At 47.3% G+C, this 5,637-nt stretch overlaps 1 protein-coding gene across 1 annotated transcript in view; it reads right to left on the bottom strand.

The window, feature by feature from the left end:
- The window catches only part of gcm2 (glial cells missing transcription factor 2), a gene marked incomplete at its 3' end in the record, with an annotated part of 13,453 nt that overhangs the window by 3,009 nt on the left and 4,807 nt on the right, over window positions 1–5,637 (bottom strand).

Below are 5,637 nucleotides of genomic sequence, written 5' to 3'. Positions count from 1 at the left end.
ATATACACTGCACATAATCAACATATACTACACGGGTTGTGTGACAGGTTATTGCACAAGTAGTGATATTGAAGTTGAATTATTAGTTAGTTATTGCCAGTTGTTCAGTGTTATTTATTGAGAGTTTAGTAATTGATAGCTTGAGGGTAATAGCTGTACTTTAGTCTTTTTGTACGCGATGGTAGACTCCTGTACTCTCCGCCTGAGGGTAGTAGACGGAAGAGTCCTTGTGCTGAGTGGGTGTGCTCCTTAATGATGCTGCATGCTTTACGCAGACATCGGCTGTGGTAGATCTCCTGGATGGTGTGGAGACTGCTACCAGTGATGTCCTCTTCTGTTTGCACCACCCTTTGTAGAGCTTTCTGGCTCTGGCTGGTGCTGTTCCCATACCATCCTGTGATGCAGCCTGTCAGCAGGCTCTCAATGGCACACCTATAAAAGTTGGTGAGGATGCTGGTGTTTGTACCAAACTTCTTTAGTCTTCTTAGAAAGTAGAGTCTTTGTCTGGCTTTCTGGCTCTGTGCTGTAGAAAAAACAGTAGTTAGCCAGGTCCTCTTACAACGTGGAACCACACAGACTAGCTCTCGTTAGTGGTTTTCAGCAGACCCAGAGCAGCTGGGACCTCAGGCTGGCTGGGTGACGGACCGAAGTAAGCATAGTGCTAAGTCTAAGCCCCCAGTTCACTACCAACCTACTCACATGTCAAATGTTTTTTCCTCGCTCAGTGACACACCCGCTGAAAAGCAGACGGTGGTTATTTGCAGCTTCATAGTCCCAAACATGGCTTTAGGGACTCCAGCGACCATAGTTCAATTAATTCTGGGGTCCAGAGTGGGCAACATTGAATCTTATCTGAAACTGCTGGCTAAACCTAAGGCTAAATGCATCCATCCATCCATCCATCCATCCATCCATTCATTATCTTCCGCTTGTTCTGAAGTCGGGTTGCGGGGGCAGCAGCTTGAGCAGGGAAGCCCAGACATCTCTTTCCACAGCCACTTCTAGCACTTTGGGGAGACCCCAAGGCGTTCCAAGGCCAACAGAAAGATATAGTCTTTCCAGCTTGTTCTGTATCTCCCCCAGGGTTTCTTCCCATTCAGACATGGCTGGGAGGTGTCCAGGGGGCATCCTTACCCGATGCCCGAACCACCTCAACTGGCTCCTTTCGATGTGGAGGAGCAGCAGTTCTACTCCAAGTTTCTCCCAGATAACTGAACTTCTCACCCTATCTCTAAGGGAGAGTTCAGCTGCCCTGCGGAGAAAACTAATTTCAACTTCCTGTATCTGCAATCTCATTCTTTTGGTCATTACCCAGAGCTCATAACCATAGGTGAGGGTAGGAACGTAGACCGACCAGTAAACGGAGAGCTTTGAACTTATAGCTCAGCTCCCTCTTAACCACAACAGACCGGTACAGAGTCTGCAATAATAATAATAATAATAATAATCATTTTATTTAAAAAGCGCCTTTCATGACACCCAAGGACATTTTACAGTAAGAACAAAGATCAACATGAATACATTACATAAATAATATAAAATACATAAAGAATATAAAATACATACAGAATATAAAATGCATAAAGAATATAAGTTAAAAGTTAAGGATAAGCGAGTCTAAAGAGATGCGTTTTCAGAGCAGTCTTGAATAGAGAAAGAGAGGTGGTGTTTCTTCAGTCAGGGGGTAGAGAGTTCTAGAGATGAGGAGCAGAGCAGGTGAAGGCCCTGCTCCCCATGGTGGAGAGGCGGGCAGAGGGTACATGGAGGTGTAGTGAAGAGGAGGATCTGAGAGAGCGAGAGGGGATGGAGATGAGCAGGAGGTCAGATAGGTACGGAGGGGCAAGGTTGTGGATAGCTTTGAAAGTGAGAAGAAGAATTTTGAAGACGATGTGTGATTTAACTGGGAGCCAGTGGAGCTGCTGCAGGACTGGAGTGATGTGGTTATAGGAGGAGGTTTGAGTGATGACACGGGCAGCTGAGTTCTGGACCAATTGTAGCTTCTGGAGCGATTTGTTGGGGAGGCCATAAAGAAGGGAGTTGCAGTAGTCAATCCGAGAAGTCATAAGACTGTGAACAAGGATAGCTGTGGAGCGGGGTGTGAGAGAAGGGCGGAGACGGTTAATATTTCGGAGGTGGAAATAGGCAGACCGAGTAACATTGTTGATGTGTGAAGTGAAGGAGAGAGTGATGTCGAGGATGACACCAAGACTCTTGACCTGAGGCGAGGGGGATAGCAGAGAGTTGTTAAGGGGGATGAGAAGATGTTCTGATTTTGAAAGAGAGTTTTTGGTACCGACAAGAATGATTTCTGTTTTGTTACTGTTTAGTTGTAGGAAATTGTTAGAAAACCAGTGATTTAGCTCATTGAGACAGTCGGTGAGGATGGAAGGTGGGTGGGTGGAGTTTGGTTTTGTTGACAGGTAGAGCTGTGTGTCATGAGCATAACAGTGAAAATGGACACCAAATTTACGGAAGATGTGACCTAGAGGAAGGAGGTAAATGATGAAGAGGAGGGGTCCGAGGACAGAGCCTTGGGGGACACCCGTGGAGATGGGGGAAGACTGGGAACGAAAGGATTTGAGCTGAATGAATTGAGTGCGGTCAGAGAGATATGATTTGAACCAGTCTAATGGAGTACCTAAGATGCCAATGGAGGTTAGTCTGTTGAGGAGGATAGAATGACAGATTGTGTCGAAGGCAGAACTTAGATCCAGTAAGTCAGCAGCAAGAAGAAGGTCATTAGTTATTTTTATTAGAGCTGTTTCGGTGCTATGGTGGGGGCGAAAACCAGATTGAAACTCTTCGTAAATGTTATTGTTGAATGGGTGAGAGTGAAGTTGACTAGCAATGGCTTTTTCAAGAACTTTGGAAATAAAGGGCAGATTAGAGATCGGACGAAGATTACTGAAGTTGGTAAAGTAGTCAATGTACAATACTGCAGATGCAGCACCAATTTGTCTGCCAATCTCACGCTCCATTCTTCCCTCACTTGTGAACAAAACCCTGAGATACTTGAACTTCTTCACTTGAGGCAGAACCTCACCCTCGACCTGAAGAAATCAATCCATCCTTTTACATTTCAGGTTCATGGCCTCAGATTTGGAGGTGTTGATTCTCATCCCAGCCGCTTCACACTTGGCTAAGAACCACTCCAGTGAGAGCTGAACATCACGGCACGATGACGCCAACAGGACCACATAATCTGCAAAGAGCAGAGATGGAATCCTGTGGCCACCGAACCAGAAACCCTCTGCCCCCTGGCTGCACCAATAAATTCTGGCCATAAAAGTTATGAACAGAATCTGTGACAATGGGCAGCCCTGGTGGAGTCCAACTCCCACCCTGAAGGGGTCTGACTTAATACTGACAATGCGAACCAAACTTTCACACCGCTTGTATAGGGACTGAACAGCCCGCAACAACGGGTCCCAAATCCCATACTCAAGGAGCATCCCCCACAGTGTACTCCAAGGAACATGGTTGAATGCCTTCTCCAAGTCCACAAAACACATTTAGACTGGATGGGCAAACTCCCATGACTCCCCAAGGACCCTAGTGAGGGTAAAGAGTTGGTCCAGTGTTCAACGGGCAGGATGGAACCCACATTGTTCCTCCTGGATCTGAGGTTCAGACTCACTTCTCCAGTACCCCTGAAAAGACCTTCCCAGGGAGGCTAAGGAGAATAATGCCCCTGTAATTGGAGCACACACACTGGTCCCCTTTTTTGAAAAGGGGAACCACCACCCAGTCTGTCAATCCAGTGGCATTGCCCTCGATGTCCACACGATGTTACAAAGGCGTGTCAACCAAGACAGCCCCACAACATCCAGAGCCTTTAGGAAATCAGGGCGAATCTTACACCCACAGAGCCCTGCCACTGTGGAGCTTCTTAACAACCTCAGTGACCTCAGCCACGGTTATGGACAGACCAACACCAAAGTTCCCATACTCCATTTACTCCATGGAAATCTTGCCAGTGGAATTGAGAAGGTCTGAGAAGTATTCTTTTAACCTTCTGCTAACATCACTCGTTGAAGTCAATGGCACTACACTTTCACTGAATACATTGTTAGTAAAGCACTGTTTTCGCCTCCTCAGCTGCCTGATTGTGTGCCAGAATTTCCTCTGAGCTGACCGAGAGTCATTATCCAGGGGCTCACCAAACTCCTCCCACATCCAAGCTTTTGCCTCAGTAACAGCCAACGCAGTGATCCACTTGGCCCTCCGGTAATCCTCAGCCTCCTCTGAAGTCCCCACAGCCAACAAGGACCAATAGGACTCCTTCTTCAGCTTGACAGCCTCCCTAACCCGGTTTGTCCACCAATGAGTTTGAGAATGGCCACCGCAAGAAGCACCAACAACCTTGCGACCACAGCTCAAGGCAGCCACTTCAACAATTTAGTCACAGAACATGGCCCACTTGGACTCAGTGTTCTGCGCCTCAGCTGGGATGCAGTTAAAGCTCTCCCAGAGGTGTAAGTTGAAGATCTTTCTGATGGGTTCTTCTGCCAGGCGTTCCCAGCAAACCCTCACTACATGTTTGGGTCTACTCCAGGTCTGTCTGGCATCTTCACCTGCCATCTTATCCAACTCACTACCAGGTGTTGATCAGTTAACAGCTCAGCTCCTCTCGTCACCCAAGTGTCCAAAACAAACGGCCGCAAATCAGATAACACAACAACAAAGTCAATCATCAATCTACAACCTAGGGCATCCTGGTGCCAAGTGCACTTATGGACACCCTTATGTTCTAACATGGTGTTCGTGATGGACAAACTATGACTAGCACTGAAGTCCAACAACAGAACACAGCTTGGGTTCAGATCAGAGAGGCTGTTCCTCCCAATCACACCCCTCCATGTCACACTGTCTTACCCACGTGGGCATTGAAGTCTCCCAGCAGAGTAAAGAGTCCCCAGTTGGTGCACATTCCAGCACCCCCACCAAGGACTCCAAAAAGGCAAGATTCTCTGAACTGCCGTTAGGCACATAGACACAAACAACAGTCAGAGCCTATCCCCCAACCTGAAAACGCAGGGAAACTACCCTCTCATCTACTGGGGAAAACTCCAACAGACAGGCACCAAGTCGGGGGGCTAAGAGTATACCCACACCAGCTTGGCACCGCTCAACATGAGCAACTCCAGAGTGGAATAAGGTCCAGCTCCTCTCAAAGAGATCGGTTCCAGAGCCCATGCTGTGCATTGAGGTGAGCACAACTATATCTAGTCGGTACCTCTCAATCGCACACACAAGCTCAGGCTCCTTTCCCATCAAAAAGGTCACATCCCATGTCCCAAGAGCCAGATTTGGTAAGCCACGGTCAGAGTGCCAAGGTCCCCACCTTCAGCCACTGCCCATGGATTCATGCACCCAACTCATATGGACCCTCCTGCAGGTAGTGGGTCCACAGGAAGGCAAACCCATGTTGCTCATTTGGGCTGAGACTGACTGGGCCCCATGGGTCCACTGTTGTGTTTGTTGTCTATTTTTGTCTTTGTTGTCTATTGTTTTTTGTTGTCCACTGTTGTTTTTGTTGTCTACTGTTGTCTTTGTTGTCTATTGTTGATTTTTGTTGACTATTGTTGTTTTTGTTGTCTATTGTTGTTTTTGTTGTCTATTGTTGTTTTTTGTTGT

The sequence above is a fragment of the Nematolebias whitei genome, chromosome 20 (genome assembly GCF_014905685.2).
Source record: "Nematolebias whitei isolate Nwh7 chromosome 20, NemWhi1, whole genome shotgun sequence".
Taxonomy (NCBI): domain Eukaryota; kingdom Metazoa; phylum Chordata; class Actinopteri; order Cyprinodontiformes; family Rivulidae; genus Nematolebias; species Nematolebias whitei.
Note: the sequence above shows the minus strand (reverse complement) of the source record. Positions and strands in the feature narration are given on the sequence as shown.